The 21,803-nt window shown below is 38.7% G+C and overlaps 1 protein-coding gene across 1 annotated transcript in view; it reads left to right on the top strand.

Moving 5' to 3' along the window:
- The window catches only part of LOC134542121 (protein yippee-like 2), a 401,716-nt gene that overhangs the window by 75,088 nt on the left and 304,825 nt on the right, over nt 1–21,803 (top strand). Inside the window, exon 2 of the mRNA XM_063386087.1 lies at nt 9,919–9,970. The gene's annotated coding sequence lies outside the window, so the exon portion shown is untranslated. The remainder of the gene's footprint in view (nt 1–9,918; nt 9,971–21,803) is intronic.

Below are 21,803 nucleotides of genomic sequence, written 5' to 3'. Positions count from 1 at the left end.
TTGATTGGTGGTTGCCACGTTCCATGTTCCCTCGCCCCTCCCCTGTAATTCACCCAATCGGCGGCGCATGCGCGGTGGTTAGATGCTGCGTCGCCATGGCAACAGAGGGTGCTTGTTGTGCCGGGTGTAAATGGGTCAGTGAGAGGTTTTCCTGGTTTTGTTCGTGGGGAGGGGGTATAGAGGGGACATTGTGCCTCTCGCCAGCGTAGGGGAGTCTGTATGTGCTTGCAGGTGGTGCAGTAAGTAATATCTGTACCGCAATGGTGTCTTCAGGCTTCACTTCTGTTAGCTCATCTCCCTTATCCGTACACCACATAAAAAAGCCATCTTGCCGCCTAAATGTTTTTGAAGAGGGTGGGTAACAGAGTTTACGTGTGTAACACATGTAAAGAATATTGCAAGATTGCGCAGAGTTTAAAAAAAAGTTGTTTTTTTATTGAAACATCTTGACAGTCGATAACAGGTGGCAGCAACAGAACATGATTTCGTATACTTCTACTACTTTTGTAAATATTTACATACTTTTGCAACTCGTGATTCGTAACTCCTAACTCTCAACTCTGAGGTTGCATCCGTTGTTAGTATTAGAATTTTGACAAATTGTATAGACATTTTCAATAGGGTTATGTATTATATTTGAGCTGTATTAAACCCATTAGTTCATTCTTAGACTCATTTTAAGACATGAACGGACACTAGTAAATAAAGGTCTATTTTCAACGCATGATTAAGCGTGTTTCAATTATTAGAGCACCCTAAAAATTTCCTATCCTCTTATCTGTGATGTTTTGCTTCTAACGCACGTGACGGCCACACTTTGTTTTGAAGTTAATAATTTCACAATTGACCTCATTTAGGTATAGCAAATAATAAACTGCATGCCTGAAGCTGATTGGCTGCCACATATAATTTTCCTTGTGAAACCACTGGGGTTCACAATTTAATTTGTTTCGGAGAATGCCTATGATTATAAAAATAATATATTATTCAACTTCTGACAGTCTGAAATATTTTTTTTAATATGTGCTTTCTGCATTTTAAAAGGCAAATCTTCAATGAATGATAAAACATAATGGCCTGAGACTGTTAAATCTACGATGACTGCTCGCAGTTTATCTCTGTTCCCCTTAACAGCCCCCTGATTATGAAGAAGTGTGAGGGGAGGACGAAATACTATTGTGCTTTGAATCCACGGCTGTGAACTGTAGCATGCTGCTGAGGCTGTGTGTTACTTTTCATTAGACACACTGAAGCTTCATATATTAATTTTAATGCCAGTTAGACTGGAAAACTGTATACTTTAGTATTGAGTCGATGATGAGACCGCAGTTATTTTGACTCGCCCTCTCCAAACGGGAGCCAGTAATTCCCAGTATTCATTATAGTATGCGAACTGGTTACAGCCCAACTATGAGAATGAAATCTGCCGGTAGCCGGTATTAATATACGGATGACTTTAATATTAGTCAGAACCCAAATTAATCCGCGAAATTTGTTGGTATCTAGAATAACATGAACAAGTAAGCATAAACTAAAAATATAAGTCCAACTCATCTATAAGTTTTGTTTACAAGATGTCATTAGATTCGTGGCAACTTCGTGATTCCTCAAAAAAAAAAAAAAAAAAAAACTGGGTAGGTTGTATTTTGGACTTCAGCCGCCAGATGTTTGTTTCGTGAATTTCCATCGCGCTGAACGAGAATATTGTTTATGAAATAAAATAATTTAACAAAATTGACTTTGCTTTATTTTTTTTACGTGAATTCAATGAACGTCTTGACGGTTGGGCGGCCACGCCAGAAAATTTGCAACACCAAACCGCTACGTAGCTACGTACTCGGCCCATCGTTCACAACCACCGGGTCAACTGACTCCACATCAACATCAGAATCATCACGTCCATTACCATACAATTTTCTGCATTCTGCGGGATAGACGGCTGAGGCTCGCTCGAGCGCAAATTTCGCTTCTCGTTTTGCCCCACTGGCTCATTTATCTCTGCTACTTTTGACCTCATTCGGTACCTACGACACTTCTCAGCATTTTAAATTGCTTCAGCACGGGCGATTTTGCTTGTTTTTTTCTTTCTTTTTTTCCTACATAACCCGTTTTCGCGTAGATATTTTGCGATTAACGGCTCCAAAACCAAAATTAGTACCTTTACAGTTATTACGTTCAACTAGCACCACTCAGTGCTCACTCACGAGCAACCTTTAAGTTCTAATCACGCAAATCGGTTTATTACTTTCGGAGTTACACCTCTCACTGACTTCAATTCGACGCTTCCCACCAACGTTCATTACGTCATCACTGCAAATGGTAACCGAGTGAGTCATACGTAACGACCACGAGCAAAGTCTGCTCTACTAAGATATATTTACTTAAACTTCGTAGCTTTTGTAGTTTAAGAGTTTCAAGCGGTGTCGAATGAAGTGACACCCAACCCGAGATTGACATTCATGTTCATGTGGTAAATTCACTTTAAAAAAAAAAAAAAAAAAATCCCAAGAATAAATGTATTATAATTCGACCTCTTGGCGCTCTTGAAAATAACATTTTCAAATTTTTTTTTTCCATAATAATTACTGAAACTGCACGAGGTGAAACACAATCCTGTGTAATGCTGTGTAATGATATAATGATACTTTTAAGGGTTATTCGTTGAACGTGTCAAAATTGCATAGCTACTGCAGGGAACTATTATGATCGCCATAATTAAGGGAAAAGAGTGCATGCAGTGACGGGTTATTTTGCAGCTGTATCAAGCCAGTTTCTTTTTCTGGCGCTGCTCCTTTAGATGTGGGTTGCACTGCCGTACAACGCAGCAGTACGGGCTGCATACTCGGTAGGCGGTACTACAGTTTTCCAGTTTTCACATGTCGGAGATATAGAGAGGTAAACGGCCAATGGAATGGCCGGACCTCAGTTCTAACCCATGTCCTCCGATATGCGAGTCCGATGTCTTAACCATTTTTGTTAAGTTCTGCCAGGTTCCAGCGTCAGACGGTGTAACGCGTGTCCTTGGAAAGAAAGTTATTATTCACCGTCCTCGAGTCAGACGTCCAAATAATCCGCGTTCTTGCATTTTCGATTTATTTTATTTTGTGAAAGTAAAGCAGTAAGTTATAATCCTCGAGCAAATATATATATATTTTTATTCCGTATTATTCGTACCGAGAAGTGGCATGAGCGAGCGAATAACTTCCATAACGTCCGGGATTGTTCTCAGGGTCAGTGAATCTCAGGATTCCCTTGTCCTTGACGACCAGGGCAACGCGCCAGTCGCCAGCTTTTTTTTTTCCCTCTCTCTCCCTCCCTCTGTCTCTCCCGGGCGCGTGCAGCGCTGCATGCGGACCTGCCCGGCGGCTTCCAGTAACTCCCGTTGTTATTAACTGTCCGCGTCCCCCTTCCACCACAGCTCCTGCCCGCAATCCGCCATTCTCCCATTCCGACGCGAGCTGGACCACTCGCTTTGTCGCTCTGTCGCTTTGTCTCCTCCGGGTTCTGATTTATTCTCGTCGGAGTCGATGTCGCCCGTGTCGGCGTGAGGTCCTCGCAAGCGAGATGGCGCTTTTGATTATGCAGATATATGAAAATCGACAAGCAGTTTCCCGCCGGAGGCAGGGTCTGCGTGGATGGAGTGGGACCGACGCTAACAGGAGCCGGCTACCCTGCCCGAGGGACAAACATGTCGTTCCGGCCAGCCTGGATAATGCGTGAAACGAGATAGGTTTTGGCGCAGCAATGGAATGAACTTGTAGGGAAAACGGGAGTACCCCGAAAAAAAAAACTCCACAGGTCACGGCAACGGCCGCCACGTTTTCCACTTACGAAAAATACATGTTTCGACCCCGCCGGGAATCTAATCACCTTGTTAGGAAGCGAGTAATGTAACCACTCCACCACCGCGCCTCCTAGACGGTTATGTATTTTTTTTGGGGGGGGGGGGGGCGGGAATTTGCGTCCAGGTAGTTTACAAAACGATGTAGATCCCAACTTCTTGATCTTGCGTTTAGAAGACACGTATTAAACACGGTAAAGTTATCTTCAGGGGAATCACCGACGTGGCGTACCACAGGAGAGTTTCGTCTTCGTTCTCATTGGTCCAACCAATAGCGGAACGAATTTTTTGCCCAATCAGATCCGGTAGGAAATAAATGCTGCAGACTTGGCGGAAGAGTGTATTCCAAGGCTGCGGCTAAACTCTCACTATACATGTTCTACTTGTTGATTTAGATAAATTTTAGAATTTCCCTTGATAAAATTTACTAAGTACAATCTTTAAAGGCCTTCACTGTGCACTTTAGGAAAAGCTGTCAAAATACTATTTGGCCAAACAAATATATATATATATATATGTGTGTGTGTATGTGTGTGTGTGTGTGTGTGTGTGTGTGTGTGAGCGAGTCTTTCAGAACTCGCCAGTGAATAACCTCGGAATGTTTTTAAAATACCGTCCATCTTGTTAAATTTCACTTAACAACCAATACTACAACTTTTCACTTTGTCTCTACGAACTTTGGTTCGCGCCATATGCCACAGATGGCAGCACCGTGGTTACACATTTCTTTTTAATGCGACTTGCGTTCCATTCACGATTTTACACCTACCAAATGCCGTAAACCGAGAGCTAAGATGCTTACGTATAAAAAAAGAAACAACATTATTATAAAACACCAAGGACTCTTCAACACTTTAAACGTGCCAAGTCGATCTACTAACTGGGGCACAGGCTATAAATGTTTTCTATTATGGCTTGTTAAATCCTTAAGTTGATAAATATCACAAATAGTTGCTCTATATAAAATCATCAATATTTATTTTATGATATCACTGTACGGCTGTACTTTATATAATTCGAACATATAACAAACCACCAAAACCTTTAAGTGCTCATATCAAATGAATATTCATTTTAGGAGAAAAAAAACTGTAAACGTTTTCTCCTTTTTTAAAACCGTTTGACAAGATTATACTATTGATTAATATGGAGTGTTTACGTAGGCACACACGTTAGAAGATATACTTCTATGTCATTACTAAAATATCAAAGTGAAACATTTTAAAACACATATTTTAACACTTAAGTAAGTATATGTGTATGTATATTTGTTTTTGCTCAAAAGACAGAAATCAGACGTAAATGCTTACTACAAACAAACCTTAACCTTAACTAGCTGACAAAAAATTAAGATTTAACAGTAAAAATTTAATCACGAAATAATTTGTTAATGGCATCGAATATATGTAGGCTGATAATTTGTTTTCTCTCTACAGTATGATGAACGCTGCGCTATCACATTTCAAAGTTAACTAAGGGTTGTAACGCAAAGATTCTGACGTATTTTTTGTTATTTATTTTTATGACTGAAAATTATAAGAAAGTTTTAAAGAGTAATTGTACTATTATAGAGTTTTATTTTTTAATACCTAAGCGTGGTTTAAATCCTGTGATGTTCACGAAAAAAAATCACGCGGTTCAGCCATATTTGCGAGATTTCCGAGACTTCCACAGATAGCAGCATCCGTGGTTACGCATTTCCGTTCCATTCACGAAATTACTCCTACTAAATGCCGTGTACTATGGCTAAGATGTTTACACACAAAAAATCTAACTATAGAGATTATTAAAATATTTAATTATTTCAATTTCAAAAAAAAATTCGTTGGTGATTTCGGAGATTTCACAGAAATTTAAGCTGGATGGCGGTTGATGCCTCGACACCTAAATTAGAACACTGTTCTCGGACATATATTATAATCTTTTTACTAGATATATATTTTTTAACAAATTTCGTTTCTGAACTTTTTATCGTGAAAATCATAACAGTGGCAACTTAAAAAAAATGCAAGCCAGTAGCTTGAAAAGTATACCAGTCTTTAACTGTGTACGTGCGAGGACTGAACCTGCGATGAGCTAATAAGTATCCTTGATTACACTCGACGAGATTGGTCGCAACGAGTGCATTCGCAGGCTAGTTGGCTAGTGAACTCCGCTCATTGTGGTAGCGTACGAAAAAAAATCGCTGGGGTATTTTCTACCTACTAAAGACATGACGGACGGAATTCAGGTTCGTTATCTTTCATTTAATTACGGATTCATTCATCAATTCTTATCGTACTCTTAACAATTCTAGGCGTTCATTGGGCCGTATTCTGATGGCATTCTGCCACTTTCCGCGCTTTTTTGTCCCTATCAGAGAAGGAGAATAATATAATTGAAAATTTTTTGGTCTAGCCTTTATTGTATTGTCAAAAGCCACTTTGTTTCAGAAAATTCGTTAACTTTATTTCATGTTATCACAATGTTCCATTTTGTTCTTTAATTTTCAGTCACTGACGATCTGTACAATTGTTTCTCTTGTTTGACGAGGTTTCGCGTCTCACGGTGATTCACAGCGGCTCAGGACTACAGAACCGCCATGATTACAGTGGGCTTCCGAACCACTTGCAGACTCACTTCAGTGCTCATGGACTGGAGTCTAGCCACGGTGCTGGAATAATCCACGAGGGAGACGCGTTAGTAAGAAGCGGTGTTGTGCTTCGACCCGAGGACTCTGAGAAGTCGCACAGTTTCTAGCAGTCAGAGCCTATTGACGTGTGTGGATGTTTTTGTGAATGGAATAGAAATAATATTAATTTAAAATTACAGATAATTGTAAATTTGTACATTTACATGAAAACAACTCTATCACTACAAAATAGTGTTCACAGGTTTCGGATTCTTACCCGAGCATTTATGTGTTGGATTGTCCCAGTACCTCCAATAGTTAGTTGTCATCAGTATTAGATTGTTTTTCACGGTTTAAAAAATTATTTGTGAATTATATATCAAATAAGATATAAAATTATGCTTCAATTTTCGTAATAAATATCTGTTTAATCTCGAAAATCGTATTTCATTTACACAAAAAAAAATAACCATAGCCATGTGTTGTACAATGTTACAATATCTTTTTTTGTATTATTACAAACTACTTCTTGGTAACTGGTTTCGAAATGTTCGAAATTAATTTTTTGCAAGAGTACAGAAAACATTTTTCTCTGACCTAACTCTTTAAGTGCCTTCCTTCCTGGATTTAATTATCTTTTTTTTTTAATTCGGACAGATGCAAGGAAGTTGCTAAGGGCGACACTTGCACGTGCATCAAGTGCCTAGTCGCCTCTAGGCGTAGGGCAGCGAGCGGCGCGGGCGTGCTGTCGTCTGGTCGTGCTGTGTGCACCTTAAAAAGCTTTAAGCTGCGGCTTTAAAATTTTGTTTCTGGAAAGCGTGTATCAAACGTTCAGTGCACGCGTCTATTGGGTAGTTTCGTACATATTCTATTTCATTGTTTTTGAGATACAACCAGTGTGAACATTTCCATTTTTTCCATTTTGAATAGCTTCAAATAAATACTTGCCAAACACCAAGTTTGTTGTTGTTGTTGTGGTTGTTGTTGTTGTGGTTGTTGTTGTTGTTGTGGTTGTTGTTACGTAGGCATACCGCACAGTCTTAATTTTTTTTATTGTCGTGTGAAAACTGGTTGCAGATACGTTCAGTAGTTTCCTGTTATTACTCTCCTACTTTCAAACACCTTGCAGCGCAACGTCGCGTCATAGCAGTCTGTGAGTAGGCAGCAAGCTTTCTTGCTTTCTTTTTTCTTTCGACATACGACCTGCTATTCGCTCGCCGTGGTGTCCGTGTACTTCGAACAGGCATACTCGGATCACAGATAAAGTTGCTTTCTTGTTCGGGATCGCGAGACGCCATTGGCAGCGCGATACACAACGCTGTTCTTTGACAGCTCTCGTTTGCGTAACTGACTTGGTCCCCTTTTGTGTCCGTCCTTCGTCCTCCCCGCCCCCTACCCCCTTGCAACCTTTCCCTGCTTTCTGTCGGTGGCTGTTTCGATCCAGCGAGTGCACACTCGCTGGAACGTGACCTCCTAACCTTTTAAGCCTTGTGTATAAACTTCGCAAGAACTCAAATAACGCAAGAGGCGACCACTTTTTATAGTACTCATTTATAAACTACGAAAGGCACAATAACGTAACGAAAGTGTTGCGTTCAACTTCCAACTTTCTTGCGTTTTGGCTTGAGTTTTCGACGGCCGTATTTGAAGTCAAGTGTTCCCAAAACTTTTAAATGCGCAGACTTTTTTTTTTGGCCATAGAATCCCACGGTGTTACATATGAATTATCAAAGCAAGCTTGGGTTTTTATTGGTTTTCTGCTGTTTTACAATTGTTAGTTATAGGGTTGGTGACGTATTGAGACTTGCGTGCTTTATAGACGACTTTAAATATCTTGGCGTTGGTTGCTTGTTGCGCTGTCGTGTCGTTGCTTTCCTTGTGTGGTTTATGAACCCAGTCTCAGCCAGACAGTCCCTGGGTAGCGGTGGTGGGCGGAGCAGAGTTCGGTGGGTGTGGGTCTCCACGCATAGCGAACAAAAGCCGGGCGGGTGCGATCACATTTCGCGCTTTATTATTCACAAACCCCCCCCCCCCGGGTGGGGGGGGGGGCTCGTGTTTATATCCGAATCCTGCACATCAATTGGATGTTTTCCTGGCGAATGTGGGCAGGCCTCTCTCTGCCTTCGACCTGCGGAGCTCTGTTGTCAATATTAAATTTTTAACTAGCTGCGATGCAGTATACGCATAAAGGAAGTATTTGGAAAGAGTGCAACTAATTTGCGAGCGTGTGGGGGTAGGCATTGGCTGTTCTCTTGAGGCTTGGCGAGACCGTTTTTAGTCATTACTTTTATTTAAGGGCTATTTCTAGAATATTAATTCGATCGATACTTCCCTACCGTTTTTTTTATCAGCCACCAATATTTTCATTGATAATTTTGAAGACTTGCGTGCCCTTTTTTTTACACCCATGATATTACACTAAATGAAAATTTAAACTAACAAATTTAAGGAAGGCATCAAGTTAAAATTTTTATAAGGAGTGTTTAAAAATATAAGTAATGATGAAAAAAAATTAAAAATCATCATGGCGTGTGGAATCGAATGTTTGATGGTCCTCCTATTAGGCTATACACACTTATTGAATCTCCTTTATCTCTATCCGTCTCCACCCCTCACCTCTACAGATAAAAAGCAACACCAATGTTGAAATAACAACCGAAAACGCAGATGAGAACATCATTCAGTTGCAGAATTCTCCAAAGCATCAGATACACTCCATGACAGCTGGTTTCTCACAATTACATACAATGCATATGTGTGGCTTGTATACACGTCCTAGTAGTCTACAACTAATGTATTCCAACTAAGCTGGACACTTTAAAAACTGTGCTAAGTGTTTTCTTTGAGAAAGACCCTGGGGTGTAGGAAACGTGTCACAAAATGATAAGGAGATCCAGTTTTCGACTTATTTCAACTTGAATTATTTTCAGGTTTCTTTGAGAGTAATAGGAATATATTTTTAAAACTTAAAAACATTATTGTGGGACTTTTATTGGAAACATATATTTTTTAAAGATAGTAGTTTAATGTTTTCATTTCTTTTTAAATGAAAAATAGCTTAGTAGCCTTTTTCATATAAAAATTTCAGTTCGAACATAATGGTTTGAGTGCTCTATTATATATCAAAGTATATAGCGAAAAATGTACAGCAAGGACTTGGTGCCAACAATATTTCATAAAAATGTTGTTATATACCTCCGAAGTACAGCTATAAATATTCGTCCTAATATGTTTTCATTTGAAATACATGTAATTCAGACTGTGCTCAAGTTAAATTTTGTACAGCTGTGGACAGGGAAGAGTCACAAGATTATTCCAAGATATCATATTATTTGGAACGTACTCTGTGCATTGCAGTGTTAAGACTTGTGCGCATGCGTGCATTGAAATGGAACTGCACGTACGCGAACAGCATATTTAACACTCCTCCCGACGTGTGTGAGATCGGAGACGTGTTTGTTCGCAGATAGAGGTGTGCCGCGGAGCGCGCGAGGACGTGTGAAGCGGTTGAACGTCAGGTGAGTCGCTTTTTTTTTTTTTTTTTTTTTTTTACAAGTGTGTGTCCCTATCTGAATAGTCACATGGTGATTGTTTTCTTTATCACATCATGTAATTAAAAAGTTAAATTGTATTATGTAAGTAGAGTACAAATGGGGCTCGGGCACTGGGTTCCAGGTGTGGTGGTGGTGGTGGTGGTTCCGGGATCCGCCATATTGTATTATCACGTCACGGCGGCCATCTTTGACTACCTTTGACATTGACCTTGAACTTTGACATTGATCTTGAACTTTGGCCTTGACCTTGAACCTTGACCTTAAACTTTGACATTGATCTTGAACTTTGACCTTGACCTTGAACTTGACCTTTAACCTTGACCATTGTGGCCATCTTGGATCCAGCATCTTGTGCTCAGTACTCGCTGCCAGGAACACTAGTTAATACACATGGCGTCTGCTAGAGAGGACATCGCCGCCATCTTGTTTTCAGTAATCGATATAAGGAGCACTAGTGTCACGTAGTACAAATGGCATCTGCTAGAGTGCGTTACCATCATTTTAGTTTAACTCTTAGCCACTAGAGTGCAGTATTATTTATTAACAGAAAGTTCTCTCTCATGGTATCCACATTCTTGAATTTTGAACAACATTTCGGAAATTCGTAATTATTGACCTAGAAATTCAGGAAAAATTCCAAAATTCATCGAAAAAAAATCACTCATTAATTTACTGATTTATTCAATCAATATTATTCCTCGGTTCGACCCTCGATCATTGGAGGAAAAAAAGGTAATTTAATTAAAATACTACCAAAGTAACAGGGTCGGGAAATAAATCACTACAATTTCATTTAAAAACATAAATTTTATTACATTAATTCTACGCTACTACGAGAACAAAAACAAACAAGTAAATTACTAGCGTTTCTCGATTTCTACAGTCTTCTTAAACGGCGAAGCGAGTCCTTTGCAGGTCTTGACATGTCTTTTCAGAGCATTTTCACATGGCAGCTGATTACCACATTTTTCACACAGAGAAGAATTTTCTATTTCATTGAAAGGACAGTGGTATATTTCACGATGCCTTGCTTGTTTTATGCATACAAATTTCTTGCAGCATTGGATATAGTTTGATCCTAATGAATGCGCAGCCAGTCTTGTCACAATTCCTGATGTGTCTTTTTAATCTACCGTAGTAGCCTACATAAACTGGCTACAACACCTGTTGCACTTATATTTAATACACTGAGAGTTATTATTATAACAGTTGTGTATTACATACTACTACGTGATTTAAATTTTTTGGAGTCACAGCACGCACAGGTGGGTGATTGAACACTATCAGAAGCCGCTTCCTTTATCAATGTCACTGGCACTCCATTATTTCATTGTTGGTAGTTGGAAACTTTGTCCATTCATTTAATTGCGCAATTATGTCGTTAACTACTGCATTCTCAGTCGGAGAGCCAAGTTCTGGACCGATACTTTTTTCATAGCCAGGATCACTGACCTAGCGTAATCATATTTTCAGTCTGTTAACAGATGACACTGCATTTCCGCGATTTGCTATATTTGCACCTAAAAAAATATTTCTGCTAGCCCTGTACATTTCCTACTTCTAAACAGTATATAACTTTAAAATCACACGTTTTGATAAGCGGGCTTATAATGTTTAAGATTCCTCGATTCCACAATAGCTGTCATTGCGCTGATAATCGAATAAAACATTTCATTATAAACCTGAGTCTGCTACTGAACACAGAATATTTTATATTTGAAGGATATGCTTTTTATTTAAATTAAAAGGTAAATGTTATGCGTCCCCATTTACGTCTACGTGAGTAGGTACCAGTCAACTTTGAAACATATGCTTGTACTCTTTAAGAATATTAGGTTTTGCTTGAAATTATTATAAATACAAGCTGAAGGATTTCCTTGATGTTTTTTCAAGCATTCGCATATATATATATATTTTTTTTATGAATTCGAACCAATATGTGTTCTTGGTTTGCTTTCAGAACCGGATCATGTTTAGTATTTATTCTGATTTTAGGATAACGGCTCGCACTTTAAGCAATATATTTTTCTGTTGTACGTATTAAGTGGTTTATTTAGTTGTGGTTAACTTGTTCTATCCTGCCAGATGCTACGCAAAAAAAAAACTTACTTTATAAGTTTGAAGTTTTACTCTTCTTTTTTGGCAACCCAAATTTGAGTGTTTGCTAATGGAATGAAGGAGGACGTCGCCAAAATGGTGAAATGCCAATTGCGTTGCCGAGTTTGTTTTTGTAGTTTTCCGGTGGTAACTCCAAAGAGCAAAGTTGTCCTAGATTTGTCAGATTGGTTGAGACGATAAAAACTAAATTACAAATTGCACTTAACTAGTACATGTACAGTTTGCTTTACCTGGAAGGCAACAAGATAAAAAGTTTTGATCTAAGATTTTTTTTTTTTTAAGCTAGTGGTGGCTACCAAAACAGACTTCAAAGCAAATCATGCTCTCCCGAGGTGATTCAGGCAAACTTTTGTAAACCTCTGTAATTCCAATAATATTTTTTAAGTATTCTTTGAATTGTTTGTAATACCATTGTTTGGTATCCTCATTTAAAATTAATAGTGATACCTATATTTTGTGGTACTTTCTTAACCGTAACTTGCATCATTTCGAATTAACTTAGTTTTTAGCTTCTGTAGTGAATTCTATTAATGAAGCGCGATAGATTTTTCTGCCTCTGTTCTAGCCCGTTAGCTTTAACGGGATATTATGCTTTTATAAATTCGTGTTCTTGTTCATGATTTTCAAATAAATTCACTTTCGAACAGTGGGTAATGGTAAATGGTTATATCAATAAGTATATTAATTTATTAAATTGAATTTTTTTGAGAAACTTAAATGTCAATTTATTTTTCCGGCTTAGCATGAACAAACAACATGTAATAGTGTGGTATACAGTTTTTAACTAATTCTTTATATTAGTTTTTGTATTAAAAGTCTTTAGTTTTATGTATTTATCATTCGTAAAGAAGTAAAAATTTGGTTTTCCTCTAGATATGATTTTTTTGGCTTATGATTTTGGGAAAACAGGAATTTTTTTATATATGATCTAAAAATAAAATTTTTAATGACAAACGCTACGTTCAAACATTAATGCTAGGATTGAAGTGATGAAAGCATTTATGAACCATTTATAATTTTTCGCCTATAATTATATTATTAATTCGATTAAAATCACCTGCAAAAATTAATAAAAATATTTATAGATGCAGAGTAATTGAGAAAACTACTGTCTTGAAAATGTGTAGAAAATGAACGTAGATCCCGCTGGACAAGGCGAGTGGCGTTGCTGCAAAGCTGCTTGCTCGCTGTTGAAACGAACTTCTTCAAGAATTTCATTCATTACGGCAAGTTTCCTCGCAGGAGCTGTTTCCCGAGCGAAAGGAAAAATTGTCGCTTCTATGCGACGCATGTTCCCACACAAAGGAATGACTCAGTAAATCACAAAGTTGGGTCCGCAACGGCTTGGAGGTTTCTGCGTTTTTGAACTTAACATTATAAAGCTGTGCGCTGAAAATATTTCTTCCGCAATTATATACGGCCTTTAATCCGTTTATTTGTAGATGGGTATTTAAATGCTAAAAAATCATTTAAAATATTCCAATAACTAAATGTTGGTATTTGAATAAAGGAATCTTTTAGGTACATTTCAAATAAATACTGCATATTGTAGCCTTTACCATGGCGCGACTTCCGGAAAATTTTTCGTTTCATGGTCCATAGATACTAAAACCATCGTCAATTCAAACTTTAATGCCGGAATTTTTCACAAATCACTTCCAAATTGATACATAAAATCTAGTAGTGGAAAATCACGGTCGAGTTCGTTAATGGGCAGTATCCAACCAAAGGGATATAAATGGGGAAGATTTTTTTTGATAAAACAGAAAAATCCTGTCACTCCCATAGTATGATAAACATCACATACGTTTGAACGTATTATAACTCTTAGGAGGAATACGGAAATATTTTGTCTGAATAGATTTTTGATACGACCAACCATAACTGAAAGGGGTTGAAAAAACAATGGTTGGAGGACAAAAAAAGTCATAACTCCCTTCGTAAGCGCAACATAGAATGCGTACGAATTTTTTGATAATCTTATAATTTTTATTTAAAAATTTTGTATTAAACTATTTTTGATTAGACGAACCATTGCTGCAAAATATTGAAGGAAAAAAAAAAGGAGAAAATTTAAAAAAAGTCAATACTCCCTTACTATGAACACTGTCAAATCCGTTCAAATTGTTTGTAAATCTTATAATTTTTATCTAAAACTTTTGTCTTAAACAATATTTGATTTTTACAACCATTACTGCAAGAAGGTAGAAAAAACCTGGGGGTTAAGATAAGAAAATAAATATATCTTCCGTACCATGTACTCAATCAAATTAATGTTTATTTTTGTTTAACTTTAGTCTAAAGTAAATTGTATGTAACAAACCTTTACTGCAAGGAGTGGAAATAACAAGGGTAGAATGAGAAGGACCAAAATTAATTACTTTTTAAAATAGATATACTACAAACTCCGTTATAATTTATTGTATGAATCCTAAACTTTATTTAAAACTTCGGTTGAAACAATTTTTGATGAGACAAATTATTGGCATAAAACACTGGTTGAAATTTTAAAAAAAAATTTAAACGTCCTTAGTATCAGATTCGTCGGAATTTATTTTTAACCATCTTAATATTACCTTAAACCTGAATCCAAAAAAAAAAATTTATGCGACCACGTATTAGTGCAAAGGATGAAAAATAGTGTTTGAAGGTCAACAATAATTGCATAACTACCTTAGTATGTAGTTATGAAATTCGTTTGGATATTCTGGATGCATTAAGTTAAAAACAGAATATTTTCGCTGCATGGAATATGAGAAAATGTTAAATCTGTTTTGTTTTTTTTTTGAAAATGTATGAACAATTGGGATGTTATGTAGGCTACATTAAGTTCTTAAAATGTTCCAGGAGTTTATAGAAGTTTCCAAAACCTTTCCAGAAGAAATAGGGACTTAGAAATCTACCTACGCCTGAAGGCTGTGCCGAAAGGAATTTTTTTTATATAGGCACGAAATAAAGATGAATCTATGTAATTACATTGCAATTAAATTCACTAAATAGCTGTGTAATAGCCTGGCCAGTGTCTGATCTAACGAGCCAGAAAAAATAAATTTCAAACAAGTGTAAATATTTGCTGACAGAGGTTTTATGTGTTTTCGAGTTTTTGTACTTAGTTTGGAAGAAATGTTTCTAATTCACTTCGAACATCAGATTGAAGCACGGGTTAGCAGAAATTATCAAGAAACTCTAGCTGTTTTAATCATAGGCTAAGTATGAGGTAGACTGATTTTTGACTTAGTGTGCCAATAGATCTATCGTGTGACGTAAACAATCACGCATGCACTAAATTGACCTTTTGTTCTCTACATGCCAAATTATTTATCTTAACTTTTTTTTTTTAGATTTTAAATATTTACTGTTGACACACTCCCAATTATTTTTCACCTTAAAATTTTAAAAATATATATAATGTGGTGTTACATTTCATAAGCCAAACGTGTATCCCCATTATTTGCAGTTCAGTGTTGAGACCACACGTTGTGCTTTACGTGGCTATAGCTTGCACTTTCTGCGGTTTTAATATTGTCATTAGGAACTATTAAAGTTGATTTAACGTAAGCTGAGAAAATAGATGAGCAAGCGCTACCTGATGTGCGTGTTCGGAGTTCACCGTTAGTTGATTAATGTAAAAAAAAGTCCTTTTAGTATCCTTCTGCGATATTTGTGAATCATAAGTATTGTAATGGGCCCAGTGACTTGTGTGCATGCGCCGAACGAGACGAAACAGTTAATTTTGTAGATATGTCAATATTCGCTTTTCACGGCAGTGAACTATAAAAATAAACGAGAAGTAATTTAATTTTCAAATTTTCTTATAAGATTTTGTGAGGTATAGCCAATATTTGACATCAATGTGTTTACACTTGAATCTTTCAAAAAAAGAATATTGCTGGAAATGTTGTGTTGTCCCTCCACCTCCACACTGCGGGAAGGTAGTGGCGAACCACTGCGGAATCATCTCTCCTAGTCTTCCCTGATCACGCTGGGGGGATCCAGAAACGGACACCGGGCTGATCACCGTATTATCAAATCATAAATCACACCAGAGTTTATTTATCAAGGAGTCGTGTAACAAACACGTATTTAAGATTCCACGCAACTGTGAAGTGGTATATATTGAGAGCGGAAAATTTCGGGGAATTCATTTCGCGATAGGGTAAAATTCAAATACCTTTGAGATTCTTCTGCTATTGGCTCACAGTTTACCTGGAGGACTCTGGACCAATTAGAGACCCTAGCTAGAGGTGTCGAATAGCAGGCTAACCAATCTGTAGACAACTCTCGAGTCAGCAGCCACTATATACTCAAGTATATAGAGGACTGTTGAGTCTATCCAAGAGGTAACTGAAACAGCAAATTATTCCGGTCTCTAGGTGTGTGTTTGTGTGTGTTTGTTTGTTTTGTGTGTGTGTGCTTTTTTGTGTGTTTTTTCTTTTACTGATAGTCAGTGTTAAGCTGGACTCAATGAAAACAGTCGTGTATTTTTTTTGCGAAAATAAAACTGATCGCTCAACTTCGGTAGCACAACCGTTAAAATTATATTACGGTAGTTTTAATGTTGCTAACTTAACATAAACGGTCATTCTCACAATATTGTTTGTTTGTTTGTTTGTTTATCGTCTTTATTGGTGGTTTTAAATAACCTAACTCGTGTTAGAATGATAAACTACTAAACATTTTGGAATTTTTTATTTTCAGAAAAGTGACTTCAAAATTATAGAAAGTGACTTCAAAATTACTAATGTTCAAACCAATGAACATAAAACTTGTAACCATTAACAGTAAATACGTTTGTAACTATTCAGGCCACAATCCTCCCCCACTTTCTAAATTAGGTTATTTATCATTTATTGTGTTTTTATAAGCGGAGATTTATGGTTTAATTTTCTGGTTTGATTTAAATACTAGTTTTTAATTCTTTTGAGAAGTATTTGTATGTTTTCTACGGAGTTTTATGATGATAATTTACATTATTTAATGTTTGCAGTTGTTTTGCTTACTTTGTGAAAAAGTTGTTGAAAATTATTTGTACATATTTTTTATTGGTTGATTAAGTTTTATGTGTGTTCGCGTAATTTTGTTTTGTATTTATTTATTTTTTGCTATGTTTCTTTGTCTGAAATCCGGCTTTTGCAATAGTTGGCCATTTACGTAAGCATTTGAGAGAGAGCGAGAGAGACAGACAGACCGACAGACATACATTGCTTGTGCGTGGGAAAGACTCGTGATTTGTTTCAAATACTGTTGCCATGCGCCAGCATTGGCTGATATTTTGGTGTGTAAATTTGTGATTGGTCAGAAATGACGTCACATGGGCACCCTTGCCTTCTCGGAAGAAAATAGCAGCCATGTAGGCAGTCAGCACTTGTGCGAGGTACCTAGAGTTCGTGTAGAGCGGTGGCTCAGGATTGATATATGAATGTAGAGGCAGGGAATTTCGCGGCTGTGGTCCGTGCTATACCGAACTTAAAACCTTTTTGGACATTTTAATTATAATTCGTTCGACCACAGTTGTCGGTAACAGCCCAAAACAATGGTCGAGTAACTTCGTCATTGTTCCGCGGACGGATTCCTTCGGCTTGTACCGTGCGCTGCAAGCAAACACTTACTTGCGAACCGTATAAGATTTTTCTACCTTCGTTCACCTCTAACAAGAAATTTTTGTGTTTTGAGTCAGTGCAGACGTTATTTTACGGCCAGCTTGTAGTTCTGACATGTAGGCCTATTTGTTTTCACGGTCGGAACATGGCAGACGTGGTGGCTTGTGAATTTTCTTAAAGGACTAATAAATAAAATGTTAAAAATCAGTGTGTGTCCGAGAGAAGTTTCAGTAAACGATCATTGACATTAACGTTCCAGGCAAACAGAGAAAAAAGAACGATAATGCACGACGTGCCTCGGAATTGACACACGATTAGTCCAGCTCCCAGTTCGGATTACTCAGCCCGAACTGACAGTTTGGATTTAACTGAGGCCCTTTGCACACACGATCAGTCCAAGTGCTCAGTTCGGACCGAACTGAATCCTTCTCCACACACGATCAGTCTTGTGGTTGCTTTTGCTGTTGAATATATCATTTCATCGTAGAATATGGAAGGAATTTAGGACGTTGTAATAGAAAAGCAACCAAAGAGTATAAACAAAGATATCTGCCACGACACTCAGCTGATGGACTGTTTGTGTGGACTGACAGTTTGAACTGGCGAGACGCTGTTCCCACACATGGCCGTTCGGACTCAAGGTTTCCGAACCCACAGTCAGATTTGATGGAAAGCCATCAGTTCCAACTGTTCAGTTCCAACTGGTAATTCCGAACTGTCAGTGCAGACTGTTAGTGAGTGGGGGCCTCTAGGCTTCCCCCCGCGGGGGAATGCTGGTTCGCTGGTACGCTGGTGGTCGCTTTTCCCACCGCACTCTCTGTCCTGTCCAGAGCGCTGCCGTCGACTCGTGGCGTCATACGGAGCGTGCGCACAGCGAACGAACCAATTAAACGTTCCGCCCATTGGGTACAGTTATAGCTATATAGCTATATAAGGCACTAGATTAAAGCCGATACCGATAATAGAATTTATAAAAAAAATTGAAAAATTACCTAAATATAAAAAAACCTCATGGATACCAATATATCAGCTATCCACAATTTACATTTCTCAAGGTGGCAGCATCCAAGTGGAAAAATATTGTGACGGACGTGTGGAGTGTTGTGAATCTGTCTTCCAGTTGACGGACGTACGGACGGACGGGTGACGGACGGGTGCGACGAATCATTGAGAGTCCACCTTAAAGTGAAACGTGATTCACGAGGCAGACTCTCCTTTGATGCCACGGCCTCCAGAGATGAATGGGCTCTTTGCGTCGGTGTCGAGTATCGATCGGGAGAACTTCCCTTTTTACCTCTTCTCGCGCCCCGCGTTCGACCCACACCACCTGGACGTCCTTCCACCACCTCCCAAACCTTTCCCCCTTCCCGGAATGTCACAGGGAGACGTTCGAACAGCAGTTGCCATTCACGAGACCATCCGGGAGGATATGCGAGCCGGGATTCCCTGTGCAGATACGGTTTTGCCGGTCAAGAACGAAGATTATTTTCTACGCCCTCTTCAGATAAAGGGGCCTCAAGAACCATCGTGTTCGCTTACGCTCTACCCTTTCGTCTTGCCGCTTTTTGGTCCTCCTTTTTCGTTGTCGGAAAATCGGTACAACACGCTATATTTTTTAAGATGTAGTTGAAAATGACTGAACTCGCATTAACAATAAGAACTTAAAAACTTTTAGAAGAGGCTGTTTGCAGTTGGGAATTTATTTTAATATTTTTTTTTTGTATCGCAAAGAATATGTACCCAAAAGCCAAATGACAGAAGGTAAATTTTATCTTGGCAATGGTACTCGTACGAAACACACACACTAAAATTATTTTTGGTAGCGTCACTAAACATTTAATGGAAGTTACTAACCTATACATTGTACGAAAAATTTACTTTTCAAGTTTATTAAATTTCATATGAATATATTCGGTTTTATGGTGTGTATTTACAATTGGTAATTTCTTGCCACGCTAATAATGTAGTTTGGTAAGTTTCCGAACAATTTCTCATAGTGTGGTCACGTTTTGGGGTAAGCCAGGACAATAAGAAAGATTCTTTAATTGACTGGTATGCCTTTCGGTATGATTGGGATATTTACTACAATGACCTTATCTGAGGTTTGATTTAGTTGCAACGTTCGAAGATATCTCAGTATTGTTAGGTAGAGTAGTATATGGAAAAAACTGGGATTTAGGTGTTTAGGCTCATAAATATATTTTCGGTAGGTCTTTGGCTCTTTTTGGAAATATTTTCATACATTTTAGCCCCACCTTCCCGGGCGCACTCACGGTGCGCAGAGTTCCAAAACAACCCACGTGATTAGAAAGCTGCTCAACATAGCCAGGTGCTGACTGTTTACGAAAAACAGTTTAGAATAAGCTGAGGATGGATGAATACGCTTTTTTCCGGATTTCGGTTTAAAACTATTCTTAAAAGTGTGAAAATTGCTAATACGCGTGTTTTAGGAGTAATTTTTAGGCATGAATCACCCGGTACAGATTCTTGAAAGCACTCGAGGGACTTGCGTTACATATTTACCTTAATTTGTTCGTTATATGATGTTATGGTTATCGCTCAAATATCATAGTTGCCCAGGGCGCGACGAGAATAATGCGTGCCAGTCCACAGCCTTGCGGTTAGAGGCGACACCGCGCTAGAAGCACTAGCGTCACAGCTATAGACGCGCTCCACTAACAAAAATACACTCCTGAGGAGCAGACTAGGAAGTATGATACTGCTCTGGCGTACCACTGCCTTCCGCAGTTTGGCGGCACCCGGTCCTCGTCCCGGCCGGGGATTGAGCTCGGGACAATTTGGCTCACCAACCAGAAGCTCTAACCACTCAGTCAACAGCACGGACGGGGAACATTGGAGCTGTACAAGCCAATATGTCAATTCTTATTTTAATTGTACTTGTTAAGATGCCCGCCCTAGTCAGGGCCGTGTCTGTGTTAGTGAGGCGGAATGATAAGTGCCACGCTCGCTGGTGCTTCTAGCGCGGTATCGTCTCTAAGTGCAAGCTGTGGACTGACGCGCAGTCTTCTCGTCGTGCATAGAGCGCCGTAACCATAACATTTGATGCCTTAGAAATGACTATAAAGGTAAAATGCAAAGGCCCTTGAAACTGTACTGAACGTTTCATGACTAAAAATTATTTTGAAAACACGCTTTTTAGCCCTTTTCACTATCCCAAAAATTCCTTTAACAAAAAAAAATTAAACTACTCATCCACACTCAGCGCGTTCCTAAATGCTTTTTTGTAAACGAAACTCCACTGAGATATTTTGAGCAGTTTTCTAATGGCGTGGTTTATTCCGAAGCTCTGCACGCCGTATGTGTTCCCAGGTAGGCGGGTCCTTAAACGCCGCCCCTCAGGTTTACATACGTTCAAAAGCCACAACCTCATCCGTACCTCACCGGAAATAAAACCTTGACCGTTAGTAGGAGCAATCTTAACAATAATAATATTAGTAGAAACAGTATTTTTTTCAACAAATATCAAAATCTATTATAATAATCTTAGGAGTACTAATAACAATTATAACAATAATTCAGTAATGAGGTATTGTACGAGAAGGATCTTATCAAGGAATACATACTAAAATAGTGATTTAAGGCTTACGATGAGGAATAATCCTATTTAGTATTTCAGAAGTATTCTTCTTATCATTTTGGAACCCGATACCTCTTGCATCGAAGTTGGCTGACGCGCCGCACAGGGCGTCGTCGGTTTCTCCGACTGCGATGAAGAGTTCTAGGCTTGTGCTTTCGGTTGTTTTGTGGAAATAGGGGTGAAGGGGTAGTGATAGCGCGACTCCCGCAGGATAATCATGCACCCCTGGGGAGGGACGCCTCTCTCTCTCTCTTTCTCTCTCCCTCTCTCTCTCTCTTTCTCTCTCTCTTTCTCTCTCCCTCTCTCTCTCTTTCTCTCTCCCCCCCCCTCTCTCTCTTTCTCTCCCTCTCTCTCTCCTCCCCCCCCTCCTCGCAGCGTAGTTTCGCCCCGTCAAATATTACAACCCGTGCGCTGGCGCGTCCCTGGCTCCCGCAGTAACAGGGAAAGGTGGTATGGGAGGCGGGGGTAGGGGAGGGGACGG

Source organism: Bacillus rossius (assembly GCF_032445375.1).
Source record: "Bacillus rossius redtenbacheri isolate Brsri chromosome 4 unlocalized genomic scaffold, Brsri_v3 Brsri_v3_scf4_2, whole genome shotgun sequence".
Classification (NCBI taxonomy): Eukaryota; Metazoa; Arthropoda; class Insecta; order Phasmatodea; family Bacillidae; genus Bacillus; species Bacillus rossius.
This window is presented reverse-complemented; position numbering and strand designations above follow the sequence as displayed.